Source organism: Sarcophilus harrisii, chromosome 4, assembly GCF_902635505.1.
Source record: "Sarcophilus harrisii chromosome 4, mSarHar1.11, whole genome shotgun sequence".
NCBI lineage: Eukaryota > Metazoa > Chordata > Mammalia > Dasyuromorphia > Dasyuridae > Sarcophilus > Sarcophilus harrisii.
In genome coordinates, this window is record NC_045429.1 from 378,498,301 (window position 1) to 378,514,473 (window position 16,173).

At 32.9% G+C, this 16,173-nt stretch overlaps 1 protein-coding gene and 1 pseudogene across 3 annotated transcripts in view; both read right to left on the bottom strand.

Moving 5' to 3' along the window:
• Nucleotides 1-16,173, bottom strand: part of RGS7 (regulator of G protein signaling 7) — a 648,000-nt gene that overhangs the window by 406,811 nt on the left and 225,016 nt on the right. The window lies entirely within an intron of this gene.
• LOC111720452 overlaps nucleotides 1-16,173 on the bottom strand; it is a 46,016-nt pseudogene that overhangs the window by 1,991 nt on the left and 27,852 nt on the right.

Genomic DNA, 16,173 nt, shown 5'->3' on the forward strand with positions numbered 1-16,173 from the left:
CCTATCAATTTGATGATGATGATGATGATGATGATGATGATGATGATGATGATAAAGATAATGATGGTAATGATCAGCCTATATTATCAACCAACTTAGATATTGATCCCAAAAGGTCAGCAAATCACAGAACAACTAAAACTATTTTACCTGTCATTAACTTATTATGTTCTCAGAAAAAGTATAAGAAGTGGCTATATAGGTACTCAGATGACTATGTAAGTATTTCCCCAAATAACATATGCCTTGTATATAATTGTATGTGTTGATATTAATTAGCTCATGTCTTTCATATTCTACATGTGCACATGATTTTCCTATTTATGTAAAGCCTAATGATTATGTATGCATTTCAATTATGTATGATCATTGATATTGCTGTAGTTAACTGTTTTCCAGTTTGTGATCAGTTGCATGCATATCACAAATATGCACATATTCTTGAAATGTCTGCATGTAATTTAGATTTTTAGTCATCAAATCAACCAATCAAATGGTATTTTGGATTGTGCTATATCTACTGCATCTAATGGTAATGTAGATTTGATGTTAACAGTATTGTAGGATGATTACTTATGATGTTCATTTAATCATTCCTGGTATACCAAATGTTAAAGGTGTCATGATGTAGAGTATTTTGCAGGTGCCAAGTGTATCCACAAGTGATTTTTCAGGGATTGTAAATTTTTGGTTGGGGTGTCCAGGGGAATGTAGTCATAGGTTGCTGAGAGCCTAGAATGAGAGGATCTTCACAGGCTGAAAGAATATTTGGGCTAAACTATTTATAAGCATTCAGAACAATTCAGTTTGCTTTGTGGTTCCAATGACCTTAAAAAAGGACTTCTATCCAAGCTTTGAAGGAAGCATATGGACCATTATAGAAATAAGTGAGACATTAGTATTTGAGTATATGAATCAGACAGGCGAGAAAGAGAAGAAGGGAACACGGTAGGAGTGAACTAGAGCTGAAATTTAGTTTTGGCAGTTCATGAGATGGAAAATCAGACAACAGCTGTTTCTTTCCCCCTATTTTCCCAGAATACAATGTTACAGAAAGTTCAACCTATGGTTTAAATTTCCATCTTGATCTTCAGAAACCCTCCTCAGACCAACTGGGAGGATGGTAGAGGAAAGGGGAAAAAAGTAGCCCTGACTATAAGACCCATCACAATTTCTTTTACCTAGTTTGAATGTTCATCTGTGTTTTTTATGTTACTTGATACTACTAATAAATCGCATAACTATGAATAGTTATTTTATATAAGCCTAAAATTTCTCAATTTCAAGAAAGGAGAAATTAGCTAATAGGAGAAGAGATTTCCTGGGGTGAAGGTCATGATAGTTAAAGGAACAGTTTCTGCAATTTGGAGAATTACTGAGATTATTACTAAACCCACTGGACTACATTTGAAACCAGAGAATTAATCAGGAAGCAAGTCAGATACAAAAATATGTGGGTCTTGGTGGGATTGTCTCCAAGCTCAATCAATCATCAAAAATTAACTATTCACTGTGCAAAAAAAAAAAAAAAAGGAAAAGACAATCTACTTTTGATGAGCTCATAATCTAATGGAGGAGAAACATGGAAATAGCTATCTAGCTATCTATCTATCTATATATATATATATATATATATATATGCTATATAAAGGATAAATTGAAAATAAGCAATGGAAAGGAATCAGAAAGAAGAGATAATGGAAAAGGCTTCCTATAGAAGGAAATATATTCGCTAAGATTTGAAGGAAGCCAGGAGGTAAAGATGAAGAAAGAGAACATTCAGAGTATTGAAGAAAGGAGTGTCTTCCTGTTTGACACAAGTGGTTTATAACAAGTTATCAAATGAAAAATGCTTATAATCCCAGTCCCTACTGGGCAAAATGCCCAAGAGTAATTGACAATTCATAATCCATCCCATACCAATTGAGAAAAGTGAAAATAGTGCTGCTTACTCCCAAGTCACACAGAAAATGTGCAAATAGGTAATCTGATACTGAAAGCAGAAAATAGAGAAGAAAGGAGTGGGTGTAAAAAGCAGTAAAATTATAAAGGAACTAGCTTCTTTCTCCTATTTCTTACTTAGACACTTTTTTTCCCTTTTTTGTGAACTTATCATACAATCATTTAAACATACAAACAAAAGTAAGAAACGAGGTTTATAAGAAACTGAATTAGTATCATGTAGCTTATTTTCTTGAAAGTATGATATATATATATATATATATATATTATATTCAAGTTGGTGACATAACTGTTTCATTTGAATCCTATTCAGTCCTTTTTTTCATTTGTTTTTGCCCTATACATTGAAAGAATAGTCTTTTTTGTAATAATCATTCACCTATCAGTCATCACACCATACGTAGAAGGCATTTTTTATAATAAATATATGTAGTCCAGAAAAATAGATAGATACATTTGCCATGACTGAGAATACATGTGGTATTATATTTTCCCATCCATTGTAGATTAGTTAGAGCACTGACCAGCAGGATTAAATCTTTGCAATCCAATTCCTACCTGAGACTCAGAAGGAAAATGATCTGCATTGATTGGAATCTTCTCATTTAGGAAGTTATTATACCAATGAATTCCCAGATCCATTTCCAATCTCTCTGATATTCAGATAACAATTTTTAAAATGTACAATTTTTTTGACAGATGTTACTGAGATTTAGAAGGAAATCCAGTAGGAAATCCAATAAATACCAAAAGGATTCATTCATGTAAAAGGGGAATTAGAAAAAATTTATATGAATTCTTTATATATATTTTAAAACTTCAAGGATATATATTCCAGCTCATAATGCTCCCCCCCCTTTAATACAATGCAGACTTACATTACCACGTGTCGTGTGATACACATGTTTCCATAGTAACGACTAGAGATGTATGCCAAGCAAGGAAATAGAAATTAACCTCTAGCAATTACCTAGTTCTGCAAAGGAGGGTGTTTAAAATTATAACACATTACGTGTCTAATATCACACATTTCTCTGAATAGAAGAATCTATTTAGATGTTGGCAAGATATGATGTGCTCAAGATAGAGGAGCAAGGAAGGGGATAGGTAAAGGGTAAAAGGATCCCAAATCCTATACATCTAAATAGTATAGGAAACTAAGATAAAAATCATCCTATCCTATATTTTCGAAATTTGTACTCATTATTTTGTTTTAGGAGCTGGTTCATTATCATTTCTTTAAAAAGCACAGAATTTCAGAAATTGTAGGGACAATAAACCTCATTCAAATTTATGCCTTCTGAAATATAAACAGGTCACATTTAAAACATTATTCTGGAATTTATATGCACAACCATAATGTATTGATAGTTTCATCCTAAATAAATTGATTCTGAGCTTCTTCTTTCCCACACAATCTTATGATTGCTGAAAGGGAAGAGATAGGATAAATGCCAAGCATGAAAGTTATTGGAAAAGGTAGAGGGACACAGTAGTCACATGAAAATGACAGCAAGAACCAGTCACCATGAAGATCAACCAAATAATAATAACCATAATTATATTTATGTAGTGCTTAAAGATTTGCAGAATATTTTACATGTCAGCCCATTTGATCTTCACAACTCTGTGTTAAGTGATAATAATAAGTTTTATTATGATCACCAATTTACAAATATGAAAATGAAGCTGAAGGAGATTAATGAATTGCCCTAGATAACATAATTAGTAATTGAGTCAGAATTTGAACTTGAGCCTTCCTCACTTCAAGTACAACATTCATTTACTGGGCTAGCTAAATTCCTCCATATAAGCCTTAGAGATCTGTGGGTTCCAATTTACTGGCTAATAAATCTTAATTTAGAGAGATGGTTTTTACCTTTCATAATAACAAAGAAAATAATTATTGTTAATTTATTACTCATGTGTTTGGTGTGTAATGTGCTTGGATAGTAAATTAGAACACATTACAAAGAAGATGAAAGCACATGATTTGGGGTTGAACTGTAAGTTGGCTAGTTTTCTTTTCCCCTTTGCTTTACCTAGCCCTTACTAACAAAAATAGCCAAAAAGGGGTGGGGGGTTGGTTGACACACAGTTAAAAAATCACTAGATTTGTCATCTATTCTGTAGTCTAGTTCTACCAATCTTATGAGGTCCATGAGAATGTCAATAAGCTATTTTTTATGAATATCTACTATGTGCCAGCCACTGTGCTGGGTTACAAAGAAAGGCAAGACAGTCCCTGCTATTAATGAGCTCAGAATCCAATAGGGATGACAACATGAAAATTACTATGTACCAACAAAATTAGATACAATCAGCTTCCTATTTTGACCAAACTTATCAGGCGGATGAATTACTTTGGTTATATAAATATGACCACTGAACTTCATAAAGTTATTTGAGGTTATTTTAAGAATCACTTACCATCCTAGAAACATAAGCTACTTTTGAGTTCTGGGTTATAGATCTATTTTTGTAATTTTCAGTTTAATGTTGATGTCTTGGTCACTAAAATTGCATCTTTTTCAAGTCGTCAATTCTGCTTTCTTGAATTGTTCCACAAAGAAAGCCGTTTTAAATAAAGATGGATGTTCAGCTGTTCAGTATCAGTGTTTTATTTTTGTTTTTTGTTTTTCTCCCCTCAGCGTAAAGATATTAATTAGAATAGTGGGAAGATTTGGATTTTGAAGCATAGATTCTTCCCTTGAACACTGACTCTGCTACTTACTACCCATGTGATCATGACAATTCAACATTTCTAGACCTAAATTTTATCATCTTTGAAATGAATGGGCAGGACATGACTATTTTCTAAATATATGATCCTATATAAAGTAATAGTAATCATAGATAAATATTAGGAATGTGGACCATCTAGCAAGCTAGATTCCTTGGGAGCTTTCAATTTTGATCAATTATTTTTGCTAACTGGGGTCTCAGTGTAGTTAATTTTACAACTGAAGGAGAACAGGTAAGGTCAGCATCCTCTAAATCAGAGGTTTCAAACACATAGTCTGAATTGGGTTTCCAAGACTCTCAAGTCCTATCTGAACCAGATTAAAATGTAACTGGGTAATATTTAGCAAAATAAATATAAATACAGTAAAACACAAATATAATTAAGATGATATTTCCAGGTCAATATACAGCTACAGGGATCCTTATGCATTTGAATTGACATAACTGCCCAAAATATTATCACACAATGAAAAAAATAAACCCAGTTTCCATGTCCTAGTTATAGCTTTATTTGGGAGGCCTAGAAGCAAAACTTTTATAATAGACAGTTTTTGGTTCTTGGAATTACTTCATACATATCCATTACTAGTTTATCCTTGGGTCTCCATTTATATAACATCTTCTATGGTTCTGAGTTAGCCATAAGCTATGTAACTACCAGTTGTTCCTTACATAAGTTTATATTAAAGACCTGTGTAACAAAAGCGGATTTATTCCTTTAATGATTTTAGAGATTTAGAAACAAAATGATGCTAGAATCATGTGCAGCTGAGGTAATTTGTCTTTGGACTTTCAAAAACACCAAAGAACTGTTTAACCTTTACTGATCATGGAAAGGAAAATTAACAGTGATATGAAAAATAAATAAATAATGACTTGAGGAGGAAAAAAAAAGCATTTCCTTTTTCTTTGTAAATAAGATAAGACTGGAGCACTGTTTTTGCTCTGGGAAATCTAATGGAAGAAACCTTTGCCTCATTAGGAAATTTTCTCAATTCTTGTATATACCAAAATTTTCTTGAATGTCTTGCAAAATATTTTAAATGCCTTTAGAGAGATTACCTCATATGCTACCTGCTCCTTACCTCTTTTACTTTTTCAGATTATCTCAAATCTAGAAAGTCCTCTTTCCTCAACTCCACTTCACAGAATTTTTTATCACCCTTCAAGATGCAGTTCAAAAACAATTTTATAGACCAGCAGCATCAAACTTAAAAATAAATGGGAACTATTAATCTACATATAATGATCCCTGTGGAGAGTATATTGATTTAGTTGTTAAATGTAATGTTATTTTTGTTTATTAGACTTTTTGCCAAATATTTCCCATTTTAATTTTAATTTGATTTGGATAGCTCTAGGGAGTATTTTGGACCTCATGGGGCCTGTGAATGTTTGACACTTCTTTTCTAAATGAACTCAACTTTTAATGCCCTCCCTTTCAAACTACCTTGTATTTAATTACATTATATTATTCTCTTTATTTATTATTTATTTATTCATATATGTCCTAGTTGTCTCCAACATTAGAATGAAAATCCCTTGTAAGGATTGTTTTATTCACTGTATCTGTATTCCTAGAACCCAGTACAATACCTGACATATAGAACATGTTTAATAAGTACTTCATTGATTGACTATGTAGTAAGAATGAAAATGGTTATGTTTTCTTCTCAATCATGGGGTGGAGTTAGGTATTGTATATGATGTTCTATTTGAAAAGCAATTGTTGAAATGGGTAATTGTTTGGTGCAAGTGGTTAGATTGCTAACCAAGGAGTTAGTAGGAACTGAATTCAAAATCAGCCTCAGACACTTACTAGCTATGTGACCCTGGGTAAGTTACTTAATTCTGTTTGTCTGTTTCCTCATCTATAAAATGAACTGGAGAACAAAATGGTAAACCACTCCATTATCTTTGCTCAGAAAACCTAAATGGAATCATGAAGAGTAAGACATGACTGAAATGATTGAACAAAATTACTGTAACAAAAGTGCTGACTTTGACTCAGATAGATAGATAAATGCAGATTTATCTAGTTTTCCTTTTCGCATCATAAGGCCTAGCAGCTTAGTGTCTCCAAGATCTGTAAAATCAGTGTAAAGTTCTTTGGCCTTCCATTCATACCAGAGAAAAAGTCTGAATTATTATAGTATAAAATATGTTGTCACACATGCATTTATGCATTTCTGAGTTTCTAAACTATTTTCTGTATCATCCATGTCTTCTGCCAATGTTCCTAAAAATTCCCATTTAGTTTCTTACGCCAATCCATAATTTATTGAAACCACAAAGGAGAAAGTTACAATATAGAAGGGATAACTATATCAATATAAAGATACATATATCTCAGTACAAATCCATTTATTCATAAAGAGTATATTATGAGTATCAAATGAGTGTTACAAGTAAGTACGAAAAGTTTGGAAGGAAGGAATTATGGGGAAGAGGGCCAGAGAAGGTAAATCTTAAAGTAGCTTTGAATCTTGACAGAATGTAAATATAAAGAAGTGGAACAAAAAAAAAAAAAAAAACAAACAAAAAAAGGAAAAGGAAATAGTGTGAGTATAGATGAGAATATTCAAAGAATATTTAGGGGAGAATAAAAAGATCTGTTTGGCTAAAGCAAGGTCTTTATATAGGTAAATAATTTGAGGCAATGAAACCATAGATTTAAGTTGGTACAAGTTTTGGAGATTATCTGATCCAATTTCCTGATTTTATAAATGAGGAAACTGGAGTGAGGAAGCAACCTTGGAACATAGAAGCTGTTATGATCTACAGTTTACATTTGAGCAAACCAAGGCCAATGACAATTAAGAGAGTTGAATCACACAGTAAGTCAATGAGTTCCTTGAAATCAGGGATTTTTTGTTGTTGCTTTTCTTTGTATCTCCCAGTTCTTAGGACAATACCTAGTACACAGTCTATATTTAATAATTGTTTGCTGACTGGCTATTCCTATTCTTGAGATGGTTCTTTATGAGGGAAGGATGCAGAGAAAGGGAAAGAAGGGATAAATCAACCTATCTGGAAGTTGAAGTGATATGAAAATCCTGTTTTAATGATTTAAAAAAATAGTAGCTTGTTCTTATAAAGTGCAAGTTTTGAAGATTATGAGTTTAAATCACAATTTGATTACTTAATACTTTTATGACCTAAGGTCTAGCCTCAAAAATGGAAATTATGTGAAAGTTCAATCTCCTCTCCTCCTCTATTCCATGCCTTTGGATATAAGTTGAAGGGTTAAAGGAAATTTGAATAACCTGAATGTTTAGGCACCTCCCACTTGTATCACTAACATTTTCAAGGAAAAAATGAAATGCTTGTTTCTTCTATGCTGTAATTGCTCATTCCATTATAAATGTAAATTGCTAAGTTCTCTTCAAGGGTTCTTTTAAGAATGTAGGATATTGCCTTTGGTGAATTTCTGTGTTATGCAAATACAGTGTCATTTTCAATGAAAATGATGAGTTGATTCACTATTACATTAAAAGGCTAAGGAGAATAGAAATTCATCCTTTACTTCTTTTAAATTATCTCAAAATTGGTTTTTAGAGTGGACAGTCCTGGTCCCATAGGAGAAGGCAAGTAGGGATTCTCTGCTTGGAGTTACAACAGTAAGGGTACAGAAATGTCAATGACCTCTTTCTATAGTTGGTAATAATATATATTGAGTTCCAAAGGGTAAAAGAACAAAAAAGTACTGGAAGTCTCTTTTTTCCCCAAGTATTTCTGCAAAAGTTCCAACAGCCATTCAATGACATCAACAGAAACTATTAGAGTTCAATGTACCAGTAGTTATGGGTATATTCAAGAAATTCTTGGTAAAATTATACTGGGATTTCTTTATAACCATTTATAGTAACAATTCTTTCCCTTTGTCTTGCATATAACTTCAGTCCCAAAACCCATTGATATAAGATGTTCTCTTTATGGTGGAGATGAATACCCTGCCTTGTATGAGGGGAATTGGGGAACTGACCAAGTTGATTGAGAAGGGGTGAGATACAGACTTCTCTTTTGTTAAACTTGATATCTTCTATAAAAACTTTTGACTTCCATATTTTATTAGCTGTTTGACTTAAGAAAAAGGAATTTAACCGTGTGAACATAAGTTTCATCTGATAAATGAAGGAGTTTAATTAGGTTTCCCTAAGTTCCACAAATTCTAAGCACTACAATTTACTTTGTAACTGGGAAAGCAACATTACAAATTTTGCCATCTCCCATTTGGCAGATGAGAGGAAAGTGCAAAAAATTCAAACTATAGAGCCTCCAACAGCAGAGCATAAGTTTCATGATTTCAAATCTAGTGCTTCCACTACACCATTTTGCATTATGAGAAGTAGGTGTGGTAGGTAATGAGTTTCCCATCAATAGAAATGTTCAAATAGGGTCTAGAAGTCAACTTACCAAAAATATTGTAGACTAGATTCCTGAATTCAGTGAGGGTTGGATTAAATTAAATGTAAGTTATTCAACTTTAAAATCATATATCACTTACTTTTAAGATAAACTTGGACATATAAAAATATCATAATTTAAAAATAAAGCTTTAAGTTTTATTGCAGAATATTTTAAATGCATGATTTCAATTAATTCTCACAACAATTGTGTGAAATAAATATTATAAGTCGTCTTATCTTCCTTTTATAGATGAAAAGGCAGCTATGTGGCACAGTGAATCCAGCCTCAGACATTTAATATTCATGTGACTGTGGGCAAATTAACCTCTCCTTATTTCTGTTTTCTCATCTGTAAAATGAGGATAATAATAATATCTGCATCACAGAGTCCTTGTTAGGACTGAATTAGGTAATATTTGCAAATTAGTTTGCAAACCTTACAATGCTATATGTTAGCTGTTATAGTAATGATAATTATATAAAAATAATTAAAATTAATATATCATTGTTTTATTATTTACATAATATTCTATTGTAATTATGTTGAATATATTAGCTAATAATAAGTATTTTGTTATATTATGATAATTATTATCATTACTGTTATTATGCATTATTATGTTATTATTATTACTATTACTATGTTATTAAAGTCCATGATTGCAGAATTAATAAAAGTCAGAAGTTAGATATAAATCCATTATTTTTTTCCAGGTCAGATGATTCTCACCTCCCTCCCCCCAGTGCCATACTGCTTTAGAGGCTGTTAGAACCAGAAGAAATGTCAAGGGATTATTTTTCTTAACCTACTCATTAATAGATGAGCAAATTGAGGTTTAGAAAAATTAATTGCTTCCTTAAGTTAATAGTAACACATGTTTGAATTCCTTAAGTCTGAACAAACTGAGAGTATAAGAGTAGAGTATGTTGCTAGGTGTTTAACAACAGATTCTTTGGGGGGGGGGGATGTATGCATGACACACTTTTAAGTTTAATCTGCATTATTAACATTTTCTGCATCACATTTTTGTTCTAAACAATCAACGAAACAATAAACTCTATTTCTAAGGTATAGATAATTGTCCTGATAATACAATGATGGCCTCTCCTAAGCTGGTTCAAGATTGGCTCCAACCCATCTCTTGTATAAGAGAGCTCTCCAAGATATAAAAATGAAGATGAAATAGTACAAAAGTACTTTCTATGACATGAGAGCAGGAACACAGAAATCAACTGGGAGTCTTCACAGGTACCCTACCAGCTCCAGAGCTATATGATTGATTATTATTGTTCAGTGGGCATTTATTAAGCACCTTTTATTTGATAAGATATTCCAGGCATTGATTTAAACCCTGGAACATAACATTCCCTAATCTCAAAAAAGCTTATATTTTGGCAATTTTGTACACAAAATAGTAAATAAGGTGGATTCCATTTTAAGCAAACAATGAGTACTAAAAAGTTATCGCGTTATTTGAGTCTGCATTGCATATTTACACAGGATTGGAATCAATCGTCATATTCTATATATTTGAGACATGAAGAGTGCTAATTAAAATACATGCAACTATGCAACCACTTCAGGGAACACACACACACACACAGCAATTATTTCAGGTGACTTTATTAGTGGCAGGCAGATTTGTCACCTCTTATATGAGATGACCTTTAAATTAAGCCTTCAAAACAGGGTTTCTAAAAGGTACAGATACAAAAGTACAATACTGCAGAAATGGAAGCTAGCCTGGCTAACAGACTGGGGGCCTTTCTCTAAATGTCTCATTATTGTGTGGACACATGCATCACTAATCAGAGATAATGGATGCTGCATTGATGCTCTTTTAGGAAATATTTGAATTATACTCCTATTCACCATGGGTAGCAAATTTGGCTTAATGCTGGGATAATAGCTAAGATCTGATTTCTGGGTCCACTGAAATTAACATACAGAGAGAACTAGAAATAGTAAATGTTGTATGCTATAATAGGCTGCGTAAGATAGTGATTATTCTCAGGAGGCCATTAAAATAAGGAGGATATAAAGTAACATTACAAAGATAGGAATCCAAACACTAAATGGTTATGACTGATTTTAGTGGTATTGCCAGAATATCATATAATATGGAAGAAAAGAAGAGTTTGCAATCTCTACTATTGGTTCACATCCTACCATTCCAAAATTTAGAAGGTTGGCAGTTCTACCAAAATAACTCTTTTGTCAAACATATGAAAATAGACATTAAAGAGTATTACCAAGAAAAATGCAAGATCCAACCCTATCTTAGACACTTACTAGATAATGGAATTATTGCTTAATCTCTGTGCGTCTCAATTTAATCTAGAAAAAATAAATAATAATAGGACCTACATTGAAGAGTTGTCAAGAAGATAAAAATAATAATATTTGTATAGCATTTAATTCAGTGTATTTTTTATTCTAAATCCTGGGATCTATCCATTGTAGTAACTAACTTCCTTCCTGGGAAACTATCTGAATACTTACAAGCCTCCAATCAAAGTATGTTTGAAAGGGGAGGTTCAACAGGAACTATATTAGAATAGACAGATTACATTGTATATAATAAGGGGGGGAATGAATCCTAGATTTAAATCCCTAACCAACAGGAATAGAATTCAAATTGTGAAAGTCAGAAATATGATTAAATAAGAGCTTTAAAAAAGCATAGAGATTGATAGCAGTAGAGGTCACAAAATTACGGTTTTACTTATTTAGCACAGGGTCACAAGAAAGCTATAAAGTCCTCTGAGGCTGATACCATTTTGAAGTTATAAACCCTAATGTCCATTTCTTCCATTTAAATTTAAAAAGCAACTAGAAGAAGGATGGGAGACAAGATTCAAATTATATTAGCTTTGTCCATGAGCCTTTTATTTTTCCCTGTCAGATTATAAACTTTTATTTATATATGTATTCCACCTTGCTAAAATGTGTTCTGCACATTAATCAAAGATAATTGAAGAATTGAATGGAACTGACTAAAACAATCCCTTAAATTCTTTCTAGACTTAAAAATCCAAAATGCTAATGACAGCTCCTTTCTCTGTTATGTCAGGCTTTTGGAGGAGATGCTAATGGGCAGTGACACCTGCAAATATAAGGAAGGGGAGCAAGGGTTCTCAGTAATCCACATACCAGCTCATTTAGTGGCCCTTGAAAACTGGAGAGCTGATTACAATTTTTCACTTGCAAGCCACAGCTATTTAAAAAACAACATTATTTTTATTTTAAAGAGAGTTCTTGGACTGCAGCTCTAATAATGACATCTGTAAGACAAAACATGATTCATGTTTTATTGGGCCCAATGTCCACCCTATTAGACTGCATATATTTTATTGCTGAAAAACACAAGCTCTTTTAGGAGTCACTTATGAGTCACATAAATGTTAAAATTAAACCTAACAATAACAGCACCCGAGGGGAAAATGGCAAGTGATTCTTAAGAAATGTAAAGAAATCTGTATGTTGTTTTATTCTTCTGAATTGGGATGCAGTTTCATTCTTAAACAATGAAATGGGGATGGGACATGGGAGAAGGAGCTGTTAGGTTCTAATCCCTGATGACAACAAATTCAACAAAAAAGGCACAAAAGAAGAATGATTCCTTGACAGTTTGTCTTATATCACCAGCATTACTGCCAATTTTCTCTGACTTTTCCTGTTTTTGCCCCCATCAGTGTCTGACCCTTGTCTCACAATGTACAGGACAGCAGGACAAAACAGATGGTAATTTGAAATCATTTTAGCCATTTTCTTTGACCTTTTCCTTATGATTTCACAAGTAATAAAAAGTTGCCAGAGGGACTCATTTAAATTTCAACTTGATTCTTTTGAAACCATAAACAACCAAAATGGCACCTGTGCCATGTAAAATCTCTGTTTTCTGCTTGCAATACTATCACTGAAATGAATAAATAAGAGGAAACAACTAGATAATTCACAGAATGAATAACTGACTCCAGGACAGCCTTCGGGTTGATCTCCTTGCCTCAGGTCTCTCTCTATGACTCCAATTCTTATTCCACTCAGCTGCCAAAGTGATTTTCCTAAAGTACAGTTTTTTTGATATATTTTTCACCACATTTAATTAAGTCCAGTGACTCACTGTTATGTTTTGGATGATACAGTCCTCTCTTAGGCATTTAAAAAGTCACTACAACTTGGCCCTTTTGTACCCTTCCATTCATCTTCATCTTGATACTCCATGAATTCAAGTATTCAGCTGCAATAATATCTTCACTGCTCATCAAGTGATACCCCACTTCACATCTATGTATCTTACACGTGCTTTTGTGTGAGAAATGCTCTGTTTCCTTACTTCTCTCTTAAAATTAAGGGCTCAACTCAAGTCCCAACTTCTGCAGAAGGGTATTTCATGTTTTTAGCTGCCCCTTTCCTCACACTAGACTTTAGTGTCTTCCTCTCTGAGACTATCTTCTATCTATTACAAATTGTATGAACTTGTTATTACATACTAACTTCTCATTAGAATGTAATCTTGAGGGAAGGGACCATTTTTATTTTTGCTTCCCTTCCCCCTTTCTTTACTTTCCAAACATTTAGCACTGTTTCTGTTATGTAATAATATAGAGCCTAGGGACTGGACAGACCTGTGATTTTATTGGTAAAGGGACCTCCCAGGAGAGAAAACTTCCTCCACTGATGTAGATTCTCTAAAATTAAAAATCTAGATCATTGAAAGGTTGCATGGCCTTCCCAGCATCAATTATCTAAAATGTGTCAGAATATAGCAAGATATTACTGGCTTCAAGGTCAGTTTTCTATGTACTATGCCACCAACCCTTACTTAAGAAATGATTTTTGTTGAATAATCCAAGACACTCTGAATGATTTATGATGAAAAATGCTATTTGTACTCAGAGAAAGAACTGATTTTATTCAAATATAGATTGAAGCATACTTTTTAAAATTGTATTTTTCTCTATTTTTTTCCCAAGGGGGGAAATCTATATCTTTATTAACAACATGACTTTTATGGAAATGTTTTGCATAACTTCACATGTGCCTTCTCAGTGATGAGAGCTGGGAAGAAAAATTGGAACTCAGTTTTAAACACAAATGTTAAAAATTGTTTTACATATAACTGCAGAAAAATAAAATATTAAATAATAGAAAAAATGATTGCTAAATAATCCACTAAAGAAAAAACAAAAACAATAACCCATTTTCATGCCACACCCAATATATCTAGTCTCTGACCTACTGAGTTTTCATTTGACCAGAATGGCAGGTCTGAAAACAAAACCATAAAAAACTTTATTCAAGAACAGAAGGCTAAATTTTTGTTTTTCTTCCCGGATTATTTTTACCTTCCAAATCCAATTCTCCCTGTGCAACAAGAAAACTGTTTGGTTCTGCACACATATATTATATCTAGGATATACTACTACATATTCAACATATATAGGACTGCTTGCCATCTGAGGGGGGGAGGGAGGTGCAGGGTGCGAGGGGAAAAATCGGAACAGAAGTGAGTGCAAGGGATAATGTTGTAAAAAAATTACCCTAGCATGGGTTCTGTCAATAAAAAGTTATTATAATAAATAAATTTTAAAAAAAGAAACAAGACTAATATGAGTTTATCAGAGCTCCTTTCAAAATAATTATACTTAGAAATATAGCATTTGAAAGAGTTTCATTGTAAAAGCAACATCAATTTGCTATCAAGGACTTTGCATTATTTGCTAGCTGTGGCATTTAAAAAATGTAAATTGAACATTTGTTAGCCAACCTGATAGAGATAAAAAGGCATTTTGTTAATGGTCTGCCTCATTATTTCAGTTTAGGTTTCATTACCCATCCCATAGATCATGCTGAAAAAATACAGCAAGATAGAATATGGCCTCATTTGTCACAACTGGAAAAAAAAAATGTGATGGATGAGGTATAGATTAAAGGAAGAAGTGGAAAACCAGTGCATTTTCAAGGCAAATATTTTCTCTGGCCAAAAACCAGAATCCTCTCCCCTCATCATTAGTAATAAAAACTCATGTACAGAATGAAAATCTCTTTGAAAGTTTGCAGGGATTATCAAGATTGCTCCCAACAGACAATCATCATAAAACTCATGGTTTCTGAGTAAGATTATATCCAAAAAAAGCCAATAAAAACAAAACAAAAAACCAACAAGTTTTAAAGAGGAAATGAATGTTTCTCTGTGCTTCTGTAAATCAGACTTAAGTCTAGCAGAGGAGCAAGCATATACTAAGCAAAGAGATTCATGTAGTAAGTGATGAGTGATGAAATTAATATGTTAATGATTCTGTCTTTTTTAAAATAGTGACTGCAAAAGTGAAAAGAAGACAGGGCTTGGAATTAGAGAATTTGGGTTCAAATTTCAATTTTACTATTACCACAAGATCTTTGGAAGGAATAAATTATACATATATATACATGTATATATAGTATTTTATAGACATATAAGCCATATATGTAATTTAAAACATCTTTAGAATGTTGAGTACCAACTGATTTTACTCTGTCAAGGCTTACCAGGGGTTGTGGTGAACTAACAATTAATATTTCTAGGACCCCTGAGTAATTAAGCATCCAGAGATATGTCCCACTGACACAACAACCAGAAGTGGTAAGTGATGTGGAAGATTTTTTTTAAAAAATCTAGACAGAAGTCTTTGCTTAGGAATCATACTTTTAAAAAATCATCTTCCTATAAGATATTCACCTATTCTATATATGTAATAAGAGTTTGCAACCTTTATTTTGCAACCTGAATTTATAATTCAGAAGTACAAGAATTTCTCTCTCAATTTGCAAATATTAGTCTTTGAGCCAAGAGATAGTCCTAAATCATAGAGTTATTAAAAGAGGCACACACAGTCAGAAGGAGTGGGACATTCCAAGAGTCGAACTATAACAGCATTAGGGAGATAGCAGTCCCATCCCACTTCCACCCCCAGGACTTATGTTGCAGAGGGAGAAAATTGGTGGCCAAAAGAGAAACTGAGAGACTTGAAGGAGACATCAAGATGAAAACTGGATTACAGCATAGAAGTGAGA